We start from the raw sequence: 20,978 nt of genomic DNA on the forward strand, positions 1-20,978 counted from the left end.
CACGTTTAGATTTGTGAACAGCCATCCACAACAACCACAATCCGTAAGACGCAAATAGCTAAATGAGAGAGTAGCAATGTGATTCACATCAATGCGCTAACGTTATGTAGATATAACTATAATAATAAATGATAGACGTATCGCCGTAGACTACACCATTACTGTCATCATTACCTCCAAGCGTTTATTCAAGTTGCATAATCTTTGGATGCCCCACAGCATACGCACAAGTGGAAGACATAGTTTGGACTGTAGCCTACAAAAGCATATTCCTGCTCTTTTCCCGCGATCCATCAAACACATTTGGTGTGTCATCATAGTGGTCTCTGATTTGTGGTCAGACTCACTCAGGTGGAACAAATTTCAATTTGCGCCTTTTTTCAATGTTGATTTGTGTCACAGTGTCAAAGATTTTTTTCGCAAACATCCTTTCTGAATTTAAAAGTAATCATCTAGTTTTTCAAAAATATCTGTAATCTGATTACAATATTTTTGCTGGTAAGTAAAGGATTACAGTTATCGTTTTTTGTAATCCCTTACATGTCCATTACTCCCCAACCATCCATGTATGTATGTATGTACAGTGCCTTGCGAAAGTATTCGGCCCCCTTGAACTTTGCAACTTTTGCCACATTTCAGGCTTCAAACATAAAGATATAAAACTGTATTTTTTTGTGAAGAATCAACAACAAGTGGGACACAATCATGAAGTGGAACGACATTTATTGGATATTTCAAACTTTTTTAACAAATCAAAACTGAAAAATTGGGCGTGCAAAATTATTCAGCCCCCTTAAGTTAATACTTTGTAGCGCCACCTTTTGCTGCAATTACAGCTGTAAGTCGCTTGGGGTATGTCTCTATCAGTTTTGCACATCGAGAGACTGAAATGTTTTCCCATTCCTCCTTGCAAAACAGCTCAAGCTCAGTGAGGTTGGATGGAGAGCATTTGTGAACAGCAGTTTTCAGTTCTTTCCACAGATTCTCGATTGGATTCAGGTCTGGACTTTGACTTGGCCATTCTAACACCTGGATATGTTTATTTTTGAACCATTCCATTGTAGATTTTGCTCTATGTTTTGGATTATTGTCTTGTTGGAAGACAAATCTCCATCCCAGTCTCAGGTCTTTTGCAGACTCCATCAGGTTTTCTTCCAGAATGGTCCTGTATTTGGCTCCATCCATCTTCCCATCAATTTTAACCATCTTCCCTGTCCCTGCTGAAGAAAAGTAGGCCCAAACCATGATGCTGACACCACCATGTTTGACAGTGGGGATGGTGTGTTGTGGTTGATGAGCTGTGTTGCTTTTACGCCAAACATAACATTTTGCATTGTTGCCAAAAAGTTCAATTTTGGTTTCATCTGACCAGAGCACCTTCTTCCACATGTTTGGTGTGTCTCCCAGGTGGCTTGTGGCAAACTTTAAATGACACTTTTTATGGATATCTTTAAGAAATGGCTTTCTTCTTGCCACTCTTCCATAAAGGCCAGATTTGTGCAATATACGACTGATTGTTGTCCTATGGACAGAGTCTCCTACCTCAGCTGTAGATCTCTGCAGTTCATCCAGAGTGATCATGGGCCTCTTGGCTGCATCTCTGATCAGTCTTCTCCTTGTATGAGCTGAAAGTTTAGAGGGACGGCCAGGTCTTGGTAGATTTGCAGTGGTCTGATACTCCTTCCATTTCAATATTATCGCTTGCACAGTGCTCCTTGGGATGTTTAAAGCTTGGGAAATCTTTTTGTATCCAAATCCGGCTTTAAACTTCTTCACAACAGTATCTCGGACCTGCCTTGTGTGTTCCTTGTTCTTCATGATGCTCTCTGCGCTTTTAACGGACCTCTGAGACTATCACAGTGCAGGTGCATTTATACGGAGACTTGATTACACACAGGTGGATTGTATTTATCATCATTAGTCATTTAGGTCAACATTGGATCATTCAGAGATCCTCACTGAACTCCTGGAGAGAGTTTGCTGCACTGAAAGTAAAGGGGCTGAATAATTTTGCACGCCCAATTTTTCAGTTTTTGATTTGTTAAAAAAGTTTGAAATATCCAATAAATGTCGTTCCGCTTCATGATTGTGTCCCACTTATTGTTGATTCTTCACAAAAAAATACAGTTTTATATCTTTATGTTTGAAGCCTGAAATTTGGCAAAAGGTCGCAAAGTTCAAGGGGGCCGAATACTTTCGCAAGGCACTGTATGTATGTATGTATGTATGTATGTATGTATGTATGTATGTATGTATGTATGTATGTATGTATGTATGTATGTATGTATGTATGTATGTATGTATGTATGTATGTATGTATGTATAAATGTTGTGTTTGTATATCTATCCATCTGTCTTTAATCAGTATAAAGGAGGAAATGTTGCTTACTTGTTGAGCGAAATCAAAGCTGTAATGCATCCTGATGTCTTTGCTTGCTGGTTCAGTAGGGGCCCCAGAGACAACTGCAGGTCTTGGCAGGTGGTCTTGCAGTCAGCAACCATCTTCTGGTAAACAGACTGCTCACTCTGAACAAGCAGGAGATGCTTCCCTTGCATCTTTAGCTTGGCTTCCTTAACAGCTTCTGGCAGATTGTCAGATCTGAATACCTGATAGTTGTTCCTCTGGCACTGCCAGCACAGGTCTGTCCCGGGCTTAGTGTTTGAGAGGTGAGGCAGCAATTTTCTCCACAGATTCCTGAAGGAAGACAGTCCGACTACACGTACCTCTAGAAAATACACAAATAATATGAGATCAATAAAGGTAGTGCCAATCATTTTGGAGGTAAATTCAATAATCAAAACGTGTTGTTTATGCTCGATCGATTCCTTGTAGATGCTCATCGATTTATGCTCATCGATTCCTTGTAGAGATGCCACACTGCTGCTTTTGTCACACAAGATGTCAGCAGCTTTCCACCAAAGTGGTTGTGTCCTGGGTGGCGCCCTGGTAATACTATTGCATTTTCCTCTGTGTAGTTTTTGATGAAGTTCACAACTCTCTGCAAGTCCTCGTGCTTCAGGTGTAACCTGTGCTTGCTTGGAGCAGCTCTCTTTTTGATGGGAGGTATAAAACCATTCTCCTTGTATGACTTGTGGAGGAGAGTCAGGTGTGTTCTACTGATGCTGAAAACCAAATTTAGCTAGCTAACATTAGGCTGTAACTAGCAATGCAAATAGCTCTCTGAGATATTACTACTCAGATCATACACATCGTGAAGAAGGCGCAGCAGCGCCTCTTCAACCTCAGGAGGCTGAAGAAATTCGTCTTGTCACCAAAAGCACTCACAAACCTCTACAGAGGCACAATCGAGAGCATCCTGGCAGGCTGTATCACCGCCTGGTACGGCAACTGCTCCGCCCTCAACCGTAAGGCTCTCCAGAGGGTAGTGAGGTCTGCACAACGCATCATCGGGGGCAAACTACCTGCCCTCCAGGACACCTACACCACCCGATGTTACAGGAAGGCCATAAAGATCATCAAGGACATCTACCACCCGAGCCACTGCCTGTTCACCCCGCTATCATCCAGAAGGCGAGGTCAGTACAGGTGCATCAAAGCTGGGACCGAGAGACTGAAAAACAGCTTCTATCTCAAGGCCATCAGACTGTTAAACAGCCACCACTAACATTGAGTGGCTGCTGCCTACACACTGACACTGACTCAACTCCAGCCACTTTAATAATGGGAATTGATGGGAAATGTTGTAAATATATCACTAGCCACTTTAAACAATGCTACCTTATATAATGTTACTTACCCTACATTATTAATCTCATATGCATACCTATATACTGTACTCTATATCATCGACTGCATCCTTATGTAATACATGTATCACTAGCCACTTTAACTATGCCACTTTGTTTACATACTCATCTCACATGTATATACTGTACTCGATACCATCTACTGTATCTTGCCTATGCTGCTCTGTACCATCACTCACTCATATATCCTTATGTACATATTCTTTATCCCCCTTACACTGTGTATAAGACAGTAGATTAGGAATTGTTAGTTAGATTACTTGTTGGTTATTACTGCATTGTCGGAACTAGAAGCACAAGCATTTCGCTACACTCGCATTAACATCTGCTAACCATGTGTATGTGACAAATAAATTCGATTTGATTTGATTTTGATTTGACACGTAATGTTAGCTAGCGACCCAGCCACCTAACGTCAGCTAGCTAGCTAACTAACAGTAAGTATAACATCTGAAACTGTAGCTAGAATCTCACCCATATACAGCTGGTCGGAAGTTTACATACACCTTAGCCGAATACATTTAAACTCAGTTTTGCACAATTAATGACATTTAATGCTAGTAAAAATTCCCTGTTTTAGGTCAGTCAGGATCACCACTTTATTTTAAGAATGTGTAATGTCAGAATAATAGTAGAGAGAATTATTTATTTCAGCTTGTATTTCTTTCATCACATTCTCAGTGGGTCAGAAGTTTACATTCACTCAATTAGTATTTGGTAGCATTGCCTTAAAATGGTTTATCTTGGGTCAAACATTTTGGGTAGGCTTCCACAAGCTTCCTACAATAAATAGGGTGAAATTTGGCACATTCCTCATGACAGAGCTGATGTAACTGAGTCAGGTTTGTAGGCCTCTTTGCTTGCACACGCTTTTTCAGTTCTGCCTTTTTTATAGGATTGAGGTCAGGGCTTTGTGATGGCCACTCCAATACCTTTACTTTGTTGTCCTTAAGCCATTTTGCCTCAGCTTTGAAAGTATGCTTGGGGTCATTGTCCATTTGGAAGACCCATTTGCAACCAAGCTTCCTGGCTGATGTCATGATGGTGTTTCAATATATTCACATAATTTTCCTCCCTCTTGATGCCATCTATTTTGAAGTACACCAGTCCTGCAGCAAAGCAGCCCCACAACATGATGCTGCCACCCCCGTGCTTCACGGTTGGGATGGTGTTCTTTGGCTTGCAAGTCTCCCCCTTTTTCCTCCAAACATAACGTTGGTCATTATGGTCAAACAGTTGTTTCATCAGACCAGAGGACATTTCTCCAAAAAGTATGATCTTTGTCCCCATGTGCAGTTGCAAACCGTAGTCTGGCTTTTTTTATTTTATGATGGCTGCGTGGTTCCATGGTGTTTATACTTGCGTACTATTGTTTGTACAGATGAACGTGGTACCTTCAGGCATTCGGAAATTGCTCCCAAGGATTAACCAGACTTGTGGTCTACAATTTTTTTCTGAGGTCTTGGCTGATTTCATTTGATTTTCCCATGATGTCAAGCAAAGAGACACTACATTTGAAGGTAGGCCTTGAAGTACATCCACAGGTACACCTCCAATTGACTCAAATTATGTAAATTAGCCTATCAGACACTTCTAAAGCCATGACATAATTTTCTTTAATTTTCCAAGCTGTTTAAAGGCACAGTCAACTTAGTGTATGTAAATGTCTGACCCACTGGAATTGTGATACAGTGAATTATAAGTGAAATAATCTGTCTGCAAACAATTGTTGAACAAATGACTTGTGTCATGCACTGTAATGTTCATCGTATGAAGTAGACCAAGGTGCAGCGTGGTACATGTTCATGATTCTTTATTTTCTCTGGACATTAAACAAAACAACAAAAGAATAACGACCATCACGTACCCTAGGCTTTACAGAGCTAACAAAAAACAACATCCCACAACCTAAGGTGGCAAAACAGGCTGCCTAAGTATGATTCCCAATCAGAGACAACGATAGACAGATGTCCCTGACTGAGAACCATACCCGGCCAAAACATAGACACCCAAAACATAGAAATAAAGAACATAGAATGCCCACCCAAATCACACCCTGACCAACCCAAATAGAGACATAAAAAAGCTCTAAGGTCAGGGCGTGACATGCACAAAGTAGATGTCTTAACCGACTTGCCAAAACTATAGTTTGTTAACAAGAAATTTGTGGAGTGGTTGAAAAAGGAGTTCTCATGACTCCAACCTAAGTGTATGTTATCTTCCGACTTCAACCGTACATGGATGAACGCTTCACGGCAGCCTGCAACCCCTTTTATTAAATAAGACGTCCTGTGACGTTTCCGTTTGTTTGTACAGCTTGCATGGCCCGTTGTGTCAAGTCACTCTGGTTCACACTGACCATGTGCAATGCCAGAATAAGCACCAGATCTTTCTCCCTCTCTGTCACGGATGCCATGGTTGCCCTTAGTTTGAAGATGTAATCCAGGGACAGGTGTTTTATACAACAGCCTTCTGTGTTCTCTTTCCTACTGAGAGCAGGAGCAACACATTTGCAGTTCTCCATTGCTAACGTTATATCCTTTGGAAAAAAACTGCAGTAGAAAGGATTATCTACACATAACGAGCAGCTCATTTTATAGACAGAAGATGTTACACGGCAGACCAATCCGAAACTCATCTCTCGGCATATCCAGCCCATTCATTATCTCAGCCAATCATGGCTAGTGGGAAGGTACCTTACTTTTTCTGTGGCTAAACCAACCCGGCTCATAATTTAATGACTTTATTCATATGTATACATAGCATACAAGTTTGTTATTAAGGCAAATTAATGTTCAAATGTTCTAGAAGGCATTTCTGCCAAAAACACATTTTGACAGAAAATTTAAATAAACGTTCAAATGCCTCTCATGTGAAGTCATGACTTGTGACATGCGCCTAGTTTCGTGAAACGAGTCACATGTGCCTACGCATCATCCCCGACAAACCACCCTACTTTCGTTTTTGCCTTAACCTTGTCTTATGTAACCATACCAAACGTAACATATCATACTAATTGAAGTATCTCGATTTTACGTTGACTATGTTACGTCTAGTTTATGAGACCAGGCTGGACAGTAATGTATGCATGTGGATTAGTCAAAACACAGAGAAGAGATGTCCCAAATGGACACGGCTTCAAGTAGGCCTGTTATAAGCCCCATGCTAGTGCAACACAAATAATGTACCCCAGTACTACTATTGACCCTGCAAATATCACTAACTAGCTATGGTAATACCAGCGATGAAAGAGGAAGCAAGACATTTCACTGGCTAATTTATTCTGGTTCATATACATTCACTGAGGCAGACCAGATCCAGCTGCTTCCACATTGCTGCCTATGAGAGAGCCACCCCTTAAACCTCGAGTCAAACTCATCCGACGAAGGGCAGTGTCTGCTGGTTTTCGCTCCTCCCTTGTACTTGATTGATGAATTAAGGTCACTAATTAGTAAATAACTCCCCTCACCTGGTTTTCTAGGTCTTTATTGAAACAAAAAACAAAAAAACGCAGTCACTTAGCCCTCCATGGAATGAGTTTGACACCCATGCCTTAAGCAAACCGGAACTGTGATATTGTTTTTCAATGATAAACGGCCTGAGTAAGATATCTTGTCCACCATCTTTGGTATGACTTCTACTAGATTAATGATATACACATTAATGATATACACATTGTACCATGTTATCTTTGGTACCCTGCCCTGCAGTCACCATTTTCCAATTATTTCGTTTTAAATGAACGGATCAATTACAAGTCACTGTGTACTGCAAGGCCATCGAGAGCCAATCACAATGACATGTTCCATTAACACAGTGCTACAGTGCCATCTAGTGGTCAGACATATACAGGTCCCACTGGGCACAGACATCATCAGATGTCTAGTTTTGATTTACGTTTGGTTGAGTTGTCAACTAAGGTGAAATAAAAAAACACATTTCACAATGGCGTTGGATTTAGGTTAAAGGTTCGGTGAAAAAAAGATGAAATGCTCTTATTGGGATGACCTTTTGCAAATCCAATTAGTTAAATTCAATTCAAGGGGCTTTATTGGCATGGTTAACATGTGTTAACATTGCCAAAGCAAGTAAGGTAGATAATATATAAAGTGAAATAAACAATAAAAATGAACAGTAGACATCACACATACAGAAGTTTCAAAACAATAAAGACATTACAAATGTCATATATATATATATATATACAGTGTTTTTACAATGTACAAATGGTTAAGGACACAAGATAAACTAAATAAGCATAGATATGGGTTGTATTTACAATGGTGCGTGTTCTTCACTGGTTGCCCTTTTCTCGTGGCAACAGGTCACAAATCTTGCTGCTCTGATGGCACACTGTGGAATTTCACCCAGTAGATATGGGAGTTTTTCAAAATTGGATTTGTTTTCGAATTCTTTGTGGATCTGTGTAATCTGAGGGAAATATGTCTCTCTAATATGGTCATACATTGGGCAGGAGGTTAGGAAGTGCAGCTCAGTTTCCACCTCATTTTGTGGGCAGTGAGCACATAGCCTGTCTTCTCTTGAGAGCCATGTCTGCCTACGGCGGCCTTTCTCAATAGCAAGGCTATGCTCGCTGAGTCTGTACATAGTCAAAGCTTTCCTTAATTTTGGGTCAGTCACAGTGGTCAGGTGTTCTGCCGCTGTGTACTCTCTGTGTAGGGCCAAATAGCATTCTAGTTTGCTCTGTTTTTTTGTTAATTCTTTCCAATGTGTCAAGTAATTATCTTTTTGTTTTCTCATGATTTGGTTGGGTCTAATTGTGCTGCTGTCATGGGGCTCTGTAGGGTGTGTTTGCGAACAGAGCCCCAGGACCAGCTTGCTTAGGGGACTCTTCTCCAGGTTCATCTCTTTGTAGGTGATGGCTTTGTTGTGGAAGGTTTGGGAATCGCTTCCTTTTAGGTGGTTATAGAATTTAACAGCTCTTTTCTGGATTTTGATAATTAGAGGGTATCGGCCTAATTCTGCTCTGCATGCATTATTTGGTGTTCTACGTTGTACACGGAGGATATTTTTGCAGAATTTTGCGTGCAGAGTCTCAATTTGGTGTTTGTCCCATTTTGTGAAGTCTTGGTTGGTGAGCGGACCACAGACCTCACAACCATAAAGGGCAATGGGCTCTATGACTGATTCAAGTATTTTTAGCCAAATCCTAATTGGTATGTTGAAATTTATGTTCTTTTTGATGGCATAGAATGCCCTTCTTGCCTTGTCTCTCAGATCGTTCACAGCTTTGTGGAAGTTACCTGTGGCGCTGATGTTTAGGCCAAGGTATGTATAGTTTTTTGTGTGCTCTAGGGCAACAGTGTTTAGATGGAATTTGTATTTGTGGTCCTGGAGACTGGACCTTTTTTGGAACACAATTATTTTGGTCTTACTGAGATTTACTGTCAGGGCCCAGGTCTGACAGAATCTGTGCATAAGATCTAGGTGCTGCTGTAGGCCCTCCTTGGTTGGTGACAGAAGCAACAGATCATCAGCAAACAGCAGACATTTGACTTCAGATTCTAGTAGGGTGAGGCCGGGTGCTGCAGACTTTTCTAGTGCCCGCGCCAGTTCGTTGATATATATGTTGAAGAGGGTGGGGCTTAAGCTGCATCCCTGTCTAACCCCACGACCCTGTGTGAAGAAATTTGTGTGTTTTTTGCCAATTTTAACCGCACACTTGTTGTTTGTGTACATGGATTTTATGATGTCGTATGTTTTCCCCCCAGTACCACTTTCCATCAGTTTGTATAGCAGACCCTCATGCCAAATTGAGTCGAAGGCTTTTTTGAAATCAACAAAGCATGAGAAGACTTTGCCTTTGTTTTGGTTTGTTTGGTTGTCAATTAGGGTGTGCAGGGTGAATACATGGTCTGTTGTACGGTAATTTGGTAAAAAGCCAATTTGACATTTCTCAGTACATTGTTTTCATTGAGGAAGTGTACGACTCTGCTGTTAATGATAATGCAGAGGATTTTCCCAAGGTTACTGTTGACGCATATTCCACGGTAGTTATTGGGGTCAAATTTGTCTCCATTTTTGTGGATTGGGGTGATCAGTCCTTGGTTCCAAATATTGGGGAAGATGCCAGAGCTAAGGATGATGTTAAAGAGTTTTAGTATAGCCAATTGGAATTTGTTGTCTGTATATTTGATCATTTCATTGAGGATACCATCAACAACACAGGCCTTTTTGGGTTGAAAGGGTTTTTATTTTGTCCTGTAACTCATTCAATGTAATTGGAGAATCCAGTGGGTTCTGGTAGTCTTTAATAGTTGATTCTAAGATCTGTATTTGATCATATATATGTTTTTGCTCTTTATTCTTTGTTATAGAGCCAAAAAGATTGGAGAAGTGGTTTACCCATACATCTCCATTTTGGATAGATAATTCTTCGTGTTGTTGTTTGTTTAGTGTTTTCCAATTTTCCCAGAAGTGGTTAGAGTCTATGGATTCTTCAATTACATTGAGCTGATTTCTGACATGCTGTTCCTTCTTTTTCCGTAGTGTATTTCTGTATTGTTTTAGTGATTCACCATAGTGAAGGCGTAGACTCAGGTTTTCCGGGTCTCTATGTTTTTGGTTGGACAGGTTTCTCAATTTCTTTCTTAGATTTTTGCATTCTTCATCAAACCATTTGTCATTGTTGTTAATTTTCTTCGGTTTTCTATTTGAGATTTTTAGATTTGATAGGGAAGCTGAGAGATCAAATATACTGTTAAGATTTTCTACTGCCAAGTTTACACCTTCACTATTACAGTGGAACGTTTTACCCAGGAAATTGTCTAAAAGGGATTGAATTTGTTGTTGCCTAATTGTTTTTTGGTAGTTTTCCAAACTGCATTCCTTCCATCTATAGCATTTCTTAATGTTACTCAGTTCATTTGGCTTTGATGCCTCATGATTGAGTATTGCTCTGTTTAGGTAGACTGTGATTTTGCTGTGGTCTGATAGGGGTGTCAGTGGGCTGACTGTGAACGCTGTGATAGACTCTGGGTTGAGGTCAGTGATAAAGTAGTCTACAGTACTACTGCCAAGAGATGAGCTATAGGTGTACCTACCATAGGAGTCCCCTCGAAGCCTACCATTGACTATGTACATACCCAGCATGCAACAGAGCTGCAGGAGTTGTGACCCGTTTTTGTTGGTTATGTTGTCATAGTTGTGCCTAGGGGGGCATACGGGGGAGGGAATGCTGTCACCTCCAGGCAGGTGTTTGTCCCCCTGTGTGCTGAGGGTGTCAGGTTCTTGTCCGGTTCTGGCATTTAGGTCGCCACAGACTAGTACATGTCCCTGGACCTGGAAATGATTGATTTCCCCCTCCAGGATGGAGAAGCTGTCTTCATTAAAATATGGGGATTCTAGTGGGGGGATATAGGTAGCACACAGGAGGACATTTTTCTCTGTTAGGATAATTTCCTTTTGAATTTCTAGCCAAATGTAGAATGTTCCTGTTTTGATTAATTTAATGGAGTGAGTTAGGTCTGCTCTGTACCAAATTAGCATACCCCCTGAGTCCCTTCCCTGTTTCACACCTGGTAGTTTGGATGATGGGACTACCAGCTCTCTGTAACCTAGAGGGCATCCAGTGGGTGTGTCTCCTCTATACCAGGTTTCTTGCAGGATGACAATGTCTGTATTACCGATTTCTTTGGTGAAGTCCGGGTTTCTGCTCTTCAGGCCAAAGGCAGATGACCTCAGGCCTTGGATATTCCAGGATGAAATAGTAAAGGCTTTTTGTTCCATAAAGTGTCCAATGTTGTTGGACGTGGTTTGGCCTCAGGCCAGTAAGTGTGAGCAGAGCCTGCTGAGCATCTGGTACATGCCATTGGCTTGGGCGAGTGTGAGAGTGGGGGTTGGGACTGTTTGCCCGCTCACTACCTGGGCGTATGTGTGGCTTCCATGTTGAGGCCCTCTTTGCGGGGGTGGGATGCATGGGGTGGGGAGTGGCATAGGTCTGATCTGAGGGGGTCTAAATGGGGTGTGGGCATGGTTGACGTGGGGGGGTGTTGATTGGTTGGGGTAGGGGTGTGGATGTGTCTGGGTGTGCGGTGGTCTGGATGTAATTCCTCTTGGCGTGGGTCCTCTATGTGTAGGTCCATGGGGGGGTCCTGCAGGTCTGGGGGGGTGTCTCGCTGGTCTGGGTGGGGTGTCTATTGATCTGTTGCTCCTGTGTGAAGTGTTGGGGATACGTTTGAGAGCGATGTCCTTTAGAGTTCGGGCAAAGATGGGCGCTGCTACCTTGTAGAGGTGGACCTGGTCATAGAGGCTGTTCAAGTCCAGGATGGAGTGGTGGGCCAGGAAAACGTTTGGTTTTGAGGCACAGTCACGGGAAATACTTGCGTTTACCCGCTGTATTGTGGCAGGGTGGAAGTCTTTTCGTGGTAGCAGGGTGGAGATAACCACTTGTGCGTTGGGGAAAGTAGAAGAAGCCTTTTCAATCACTCCCTTCAGTGCTGTGGCCACTCTTTCCTGCTGTGCCCTCAGGTCGTTTGTGCATGTGTGTATTATTATGTGGCTGGGTGAGCCTAGTTTGGCCTCAGACAGAAGGTCTATGGCGCTCTGAGTGTTTGGACACCAGAGTTTAGACACACTGTGTTTGGGAAAAAAAAAAAAATTCTATATATTTCCCATTTGAGTCCATAAGTAGTACAATCTGTGTCTTGTGTTTGTCCTCAGTGGGTGTGGGGGGGTTGTCAGAAGGGCTATCAGGGTGGCTGACAGGGGGGGTGCTCAGAGGGGGTGAGAGCCGCTGGGCTTGGGGTTCTTCATTTGTCTGTTCTGCTGTGATGTCGACTCTATGGTCAGGGTCTGGTGTGGACTGTTCTGCTGTGGTGTCGAGACTTTTGTTGGGTGCTGAGGTGGGCTGTTCTGCTGGCTTCTCTGTGGGGGTGGCCACCTCTCTAGTGGGTTGTTCTCTAGTTTCCCTCGTTGATTCAACGTCATCGCACAGATTTGACAACTTTTACTTCACTACATTCCTAAATAAAATCATGTATTTTTTACACCATATATTTTCCATGACCCAAAAGTAAGCATTACATTTTGAATGCATAGCAGGACAGGAAATTTGTCCAATTTACGCATGTATCAAGAGAACATCCCTGGTTATCTACTGCCTCTGATCTGGCGGACTCACTAAACACAAATGTTTTGTTTGTAAATTATGTCAGAGTGTTGGAGTGTGCCCCTGGCTTTCCGTATATTTAAAAACAAGAAATGGTGCCGTCTTGTTTGTTTAATATAAGGATTTTTAAATGATTTATATTTTTAAGTACATTTGATCAATTACATTTACTTTTGATACATAAGTATATTTAAAACCAAATACGTTTAGACTTTTACTCAAGTAGTATTTTACTGGGTGACTTTCACTTTTACTTGAGTCATTTTCTATTAACGTTTCTTTACTTTGCTCATGTATGTCAATTGGGTACTTTTTCCACCACTGCCAATTACTGACACAAGAAAGCAAAGTTTGGTAAAAAAAAAATAGGTATGTGGATTATGGTCAAGTTTAGGCAAATATACTATGAAGGGAAATACGTGTCTACAGTTTACAGTTTTTTAGTTATTTAATTAAATGTTGTTTTTTCCCCCAGGGTCACTTCCCCCCCACCAATGATATGTTATCACCATGCTTTCAACAATCTAACAGCACAACCAAATTCAAATGAGAATACAATGACAACATAATGTGTTATTACTGTGCTTCCTCTAGTAGCACAACCAAATTACATGGAGCCTCATTTATCAATCATGCGTAGGCACAAATCTGTGCTAAACCATGCCTGGGTTCATTTCCTGGCGAAGTGTGAGATTTACCAATGGCCGTGTTTGAGAGCATCAAAGCGACTGCAGGCGACTGCCGACTGATTGATCTACAAATCACCTTGCAGTCTAAATAACTGCTCAATATTATTTGTAGATCAGCCAGTCACAATTTACCCATGATATATCACGGTTTTCATGTTTTCGACCACGGCCGGTATGAACGTTTGTTTGGGAGTGTGTGTACATTTGCGCACAGCCATGACCACACAGTGCCAAGCGGTGGAATAAGGGAACTGTTTGTCCCGCGTAGAATGGGGAAAATATACACTGACTATACAAAATATTAAGAATGCCTGCTCTTCCCATGAGAGACTGACTAGGTGAATCCAAGTGAAAGCTATGATCCATTGTTAAATCCACTTCAATCAGTGTAGATGAAGGGGAGGAGACAGGTTAAAGAAAGATTTTTAAGCCTTGAGACATGGATTGTGTACCGTGTGCCATTCAGAGGGTGAATGGGCAAGAGAAAACATTTAAGTACCTTTGAACGTGGCATGGTAGTAGGTGCCAGGCGTACCGGGTTGTGTCAAGAACTGCAACGCTGCTGAGTTAGTCACGCTCAATCTTTTCCCGTGTATATCAAGAATGGTCCAACACCCAAAGGACACCCAGCCAACTTGACACAACTGTGGGAGGCATTGGAGTCAACATGGGCCAGCATCCCTGTGGAACTCGTTTAATATATTGTACAGTCCCTGACACATTGAGGCTGTTCTAAGGTTAAAGGGGGGGAGTGCAACTCAATATTAGGAAGGTGTGTAATGGATCCTCACTGTATGTTGAAATGTGAATTTGTGCAACATACAGTCTTGCCACTCTTCCTTGGACTTTGCGACCTTTTGCCACATTTCAGGCTTCAAAATATATAAAACTGATTGTTGTCCAAGTGGGACACAATCATCCCAAGTCAGCTTTAGATCTCTTCAAACTTTTTAACAATTCAGACTGAAAATGGGCCTCAAAATTATTCAGCATCTTTCTCAGTCAGCAAACTTCTCCTTGTATGAGCTGAATGATTTAGAGGGACCTAAATGACTAATGATGATAAATACAATCCAGTGGTCTGATAAATGCACCTTCCATTTCAACATTAGCGCAGAGAGCATCATGAAGAACAAGGAACACATCAGGAGGTCCGAGATACTGTTGGGAAATCTTTGTGATTTGGATCAAAAAATTTCCAAGCTTTAAACATCCCAAGGAGCACTGTGCAAGCGATAATATTGAAATGGAAGGAGTATCAGACCACTGCAAATCTACCAAGACCTGCCGTGTGTAAACCTTCAGTTCTTCATGATGCTGATCAGAGATGCAGCCAAGAGGCCCGGATCCTCTGAAGACTGCAGAGATCACAGTGCAGGTGCATTTATACGGAGACAATTGATTACAAACATGGAAGGTGGATTGCCATATTTATCATCATTAGTCATTTAGTTTCAACATTGGATCATTCAGAGACACACCAAACATGTGGAAGAAGGTTCTGGTCACTGAAAGTAAAGGGGCTGAATAATTTTGGCAACAATTTTTCAGTTTTTGATTTGTTAAAAAAGTTTGAAATATCCAATAAATGTTGTTCCACTTCAAACATGATTGTGTCCCACTTGTTGGGCCTGATTCTTCAGCAAAACAGGGAAGATTTAAATTTTATGTTTGAAGCCTACAGGAATTCTGGAAGAAAAATGGAGTCTGCAAAAGTTCAAGGGGGCCAAATACTTCCAACAAGACAATGATCCAAAGCACTGTATCTTCTTGACATGCTATATAATTTGACCACATCAGTGCATTTGTTACGATAATAATCCATATAAAGTACAGTCATTTGGTATGTGTGAAAGTGAAAACATTGCTGGAACACTATAAAAGACTGAGATAATGGGAAATCAAATGTGAGATCTTGCCCTGTTTGGAGATTTGCCAAGCGCTGCATAGAGACAAGCAGGACTTTTTTATACAGGAAGTACAGATTGGCTCATCAGATATAATTTCCCCAAATCAATCTTATAGGATTTTTGCGAGAATTTAAGACCTGCTCTTAAAAGGCAAACACATGTCATTCCGGTGCACATCCAAGTGCTTTCCACCCTTGGGTTTTATGCAAAGAACACTTTTCAGTGGGAGCTTGCTAATGGTCATCTGACAGGCCTCGATAAGCCAATGTTTTGGATGCAATCATCAGCAAAACAGTCACACATACAATTCCCCTACATCATTGCACAACAGGTGGAAGTCAAAAGGTGTTTCGTTGACTTGATGCCATCAGTAGGTTGCCAAATACGAACAGAGCATTAGACGGCAGCTACATCGCCTTCAAAATCACCATCCCAAAACGATTTCAAATATTTGAACACAAACGGCTTCCACTCTTCATGTGAAGGTGATAGGTTATGTGATGCGCAAAAGGGACTGCTGAACGTGGTGGCAAGATGACCAGGTGGAACGCACGACTCGTTCATTCTGCAGAACTGAAATGTTGGCCTATCCACATAGCCGGGGAAGGATGCAACGCCTTATAATTGTCACGTCTGCTCCCGCTCTTCCCTTCCTCTGGCGCTTGAGGGTGCCAGATTACCCTGCATTACACGCTCCTGCCATCTATCATGTACACATGCCTTCCCCCTTCACTTGCATCAGCATTATTGGACTCACCTGGACTCACTTATCTCCTGTTTATTTCCTCCCCTATATTTGTCAGTTCCCCAGCTCTGTGCCCTGCAGCTTCATTGATTGTCTTTTGTCTTTGTTTCTGACGCTGTCCCTGTCTCGTCTATGTCCGTTGTTTATTAAATGTTTACTCCCCGTACCTGCTTCGTCCCTCCAGAATCATTCCGCGTGACAATAATAGGTCCCCAAGAACACAGTGGCCTCCACCATTCTTAAATGGCAGCCAGCTCTTCCTAGAGCTGGCTGCCCTGCCAAACTGAGCAATCGGGAAAGAAGGGCCTTGGTCAGGGATGTGACCAAGAACCCGATGGTCACTCTGACAGAGCTCCGAAGTTCCTCTGTGAAGATGGGAGAACTGTCAGGAGAATTTTCAATCCCGATGATGATAACTAACAATTATTTAAGCTTTGACCAATCCCTGAGGTTTATAAGACCCGTGGTTTCATAATAATTATGCAAAGACTCAGCTTATGCAAAAGTTCCGTACAGTTTATTCAGAGAACGTTCTAAAGTCAAGAATGCAAAGACATTATATTTTATAACTCCCATTTCCCCCACCTCCTTACACGCAAATACAGACACACAAACAGTAGGTGGGATGTATCTTTCCCCACCGTCCGCATTCCTCATCTATCACTACCAAGCTGGCACTTCTATCCTCCCGAGATTAGAGGGACCTTGACAGGACTCCCTTTCCTGTCGTAAGTTTCTTAGAGTTCAATAGTTTAATTGTCCTCTGTATTTTCTTAGTCACACACACACATTTCTCTCCCTTACTAGTCTCGGCCAAACCTTCTTGGACTTAAGTTTATCACTCTAATTATTCATAATACATGTTACATAATCTAATAATTACTTTTCAGGGTGACATTCTTTAGTCATTACCTTAAACATATAAATTCCCTTATCAAGAACCTTCCAGAAGGACTACCATCTCTGCAGCACTCCACCAATCAGGCCTTTATGGTAGAGTGGCAGACTTGTCAGGATCAAGGGAAAGATTAAACAGAGCAAAGTACCGAGAGATCCTTGATGAACACCTGCTCCAGAGCGCTCAGGACCTCAGACTGGGGTGAAGGTTCACCTTCCAACAGGGCAACGACCCTAAGCACACAGACAAGACAACGCAGGAGTGGCTTCGGGACAAGTCTCTGAATGTCCTTGAGTGGCCTAGTCAGAGCCCGGACTTGAACCCGATCAAACATCTCTGGAGAGACCTGAAAATCGCTGTGCAGTGATGCTACCCATCCAAACTGGCAGAGCTTGAGAGGATCTGCAAAGAATAATGGGAGAAACTCCCCAAATACAGGTGTGCCAAGCTTGTATCATCATACCGAAGAAGACTCGAGGCTGTAAATCGCTGCCAAAGGTGATTCAACAAAGTACTGAGTAAAGGGTAAATGTAAATGTGATATTTCTGTTTTAAATACATTTGCAAACATTTCTAAAAATCTGTTTTTGCTTTGTCATCATGGGGTATGGTGTGTAGATTGATTGGGGGAAAAACGAATTAATCCATTTTAGAATACGGCTGTAACGTAACAAAATGTGTAAAAAGTCAAGGGGTCTAAATACTTTCCGAATGCACTGTACTTAGCATGTTAGCTAACCCTTCCCCTAACTCTAACCGTAACCCTTTAAACCTAACTTCTAAACTTAACCTATAACCTTATCCCTAACCCCTAGCCTAGGTAAAGTTAGCGAGCTAGCCACCCGTTAGCGAGCTAGCCACCTAGCTAGAATTCATAACATATCATAAATTTAGCAAATTCGTAATATATTGTAAATTTTTCAAATTTAGAACATATGATAGGAATTGTAATTTGTAAATTACATATGAAGTGGGGGATGGACATCCAGTAATACCTACCATACAAAACCTAACATATTGTACTAAATGGAGTGTCTTACATTTACGTACAGAATAAAATGAAATGCTCTGAGACCCAGTTGCCCCAGCCTGGGGCAATCTGTACAACTTTTACTTTTACTTCACTACATTCCTGAAGAAAATAATGTACTTTTTACTCCATGCATTTTCCCTGACACCCAAAAGTACTCGTTACATTTTGAATGCTTAGCAGGACAGGAAAATGGTCAAATTCATGCACTTATCAAGAGAAAATCCCTAGTCATCCCTACTGTCTCTGATCTGGCAGACTCACTAAACACACATGCTTCGTTTGTAAATGATGTCTGAGTGTTGGAGTGTGACTCTGGCTTTTCGTAAATAACAAAAAAAAATACAAGAGTGGCTCCCGAGTGGCGCATGCACTGCAGCGCAGAGGCGTCACTACAAATCCTTGTTCGTTCCCGGGCTGTATCACAACTGGACGTGATCGGGAGTCCCATAGGGCGGCGCACAATTGGCCTAGCGTTGTCCGAGTTAGGGGAGGGTTTGGCCGGAGGGGTTTTACTTGGCTCATCGCGCTCTCACACATTGGTGCGACTGGCTTCCGGGTTAGGAAGGCGGGTGTTATGAAGCCTGGTTTGGCAGGTCATGTTTCGGAGGATGCATGACTCGACTCCAGAAAATGGTGCCGTCTGGTTTGCTTAACATAAGGAATTTGAAATTATTTATGCTTTTACTTTTGATACTTAAGTATATTTTAGCAATTACATTTACTTTTGACACTTAAATATATTAAAAACCAAATACTTTTAGACTTTTATTCAAGTAGTATTTTACTGGGTGACTTTCACTTTTACTTGAGTCATTTTCTATTAAGGTATCTTTACTTTTACTCTAGTATAACAATTGGGTACTTGTTCTACCGCTGGGGTTAGGTGAGATGTGATCTCTGACCTTTGACACCTGACCATGTAACTGTCACCTGACCACTGGTCTCTCTCTGCCCCCTCACTCCTCCCCACACCTCCTCTCCTCGTTCTCTCTCCTCCTTTACTCTGTTCTGTTTTAGTCTTACCCACCTCCGAGTGTTGCCACTCTCCCTCACTCCCTATGTTAGCCTGCATAGACACCCTCAGTGTAGGGCAGTGTTTGTTTGGGATGCATCCCAATCTCTCATCGGCCAAGAGCTGGAGCTGAACCCTGCTAAACAGGTCAAACCCCTCTTCCTATGTGTGATGTAACTTCCTGTAGCTATCTAGAACCTAAAAGGGTTATTTGGCTGTCCCCATAGGATAACCCTTTGAAGAACCCTATTTGGTTCCAGGTAGAACCCTTTACACAGCGGGTTCTACATGGAACACAAAAGAGTTCTAGCTGGATCCAAAAATAGCTTTAACCTGGAACCAAACAGGGTTCTCTTATGCGGACAGAGTGTAGCATACCCCTAAGGAGATCCAGGAAGTGCACAGTAAGAGTGACCCCATCACTATGCTGAAGGAATGTGCGCTGTCCAACAACACGGCTTCTGTGGAGGAGATCAAGGTACACACACCTTCACCGAAACACGCACGCACGCACGCACACACGCACGCACGCGTTCATAAAAATAAATACATGTCATTCCTTCCATCCTTCCTCCCTCCCATTAGGAGATACACTAGATGAAGAGATCAGGAAGGTAATTGAGGATGCAGCCCAGTTTGCGAACTCTGAACCTTAGCCAACATTGGACAAGCTCTGCAACCTCATTTTCACCAACAAACCTGTGAACGGAGGTCCGCAGGTCCAACCTCTGGGTCAAACTAAAGTCTGTCAGGTAGACACACACACACACACACACACACACACACACACACACACACACACACACACACACACACACACACACACACACACACACACACACACACACAGACCAAACCACAGTCCATCAGTTACACATCAGCTCTAAGATACCAACCCCTAGGTGAAAGTCTACTCCTCCTCTCCTCCAATCTTAGCAGCATTCCAAACCAGTTCTTCGCCTCTGACCCTGTGAGGTCACTGGTGTTTATTCACAATATGTACTGTATAGCGTATAATATGTTGCATAATTATGTCAGAGTTGGTATGCATTCTCCTGATACTGAGGGATCTGTCTTAGAATGGCATTGGGCAGGCTTTTGTTCCAGCCCAGCACTAACAGATCTGATTCAACATATCAACCTCTCATCAAGTCTTTGATAAGCTGTAGCAGGTGTGTTAGTGTTGATATGTAACTTACAAAGCTTGCTCACCCTATAGCTCTCCAGGACCAGGGTTGGCCACCCCTGGCTTGGGGAGTGTGTGTGTGTGTATTATTATTAACACACACACACTGTCAAATGTTTTGTTTAGTTGTGTTAGAGTTAGACTGTTGTAATGTTTTCAACTTTGTATGGTCATTCAATTAATGTCACTAATGGTGAATGTAATTGCGGTCTGCAATTAAACCATATTCCTCTTACCACCTGTGGCTTCCTGTAAGTTCCTCACAGGCTACAAAGCCCTTGACATTTCCATATGTTTAAGTGTAGCCACATTATAACAATTTCAAAAAGTAAAATGTGTTTCCTATGACATATCATATTCTCTATGATTGTTTCGGAATTAGTGTCACAAAAAAGTAGCTGAATGTTGCCAATAATGTGGTTGTATGCCTACATCCAATTTTATCCACTAGATGTCAGCAAAGACCATCTGTTTGTGTCTCATAACTCTTGGCAGTTGTTTGGGGTTGTTATAATTTTTTTTATTTAACCTTTATTTAACTAGGAAAGCCAGTTAAGAACAAATTCTTATTTAGATTGACGGCCTACCAAAAGGCAAAAGGCCTCTT

Source organism: Oncorhynchus masou, chromosome 12 (assembly GCF_036934945.1).
Source record: "Oncorhynchus masou masou isolate Uvic2021 chromosome 12, UVic_Omas_1.1, whole genome shotgun sequence".
In the NCBI taxonomy this organism is placed as follows: Eukaryota; Metazoa; Chordata; class Actinopteri; order Salmoniformes; family Salmonidae; genus Oncorhynchus; species Oncorhynchus masou.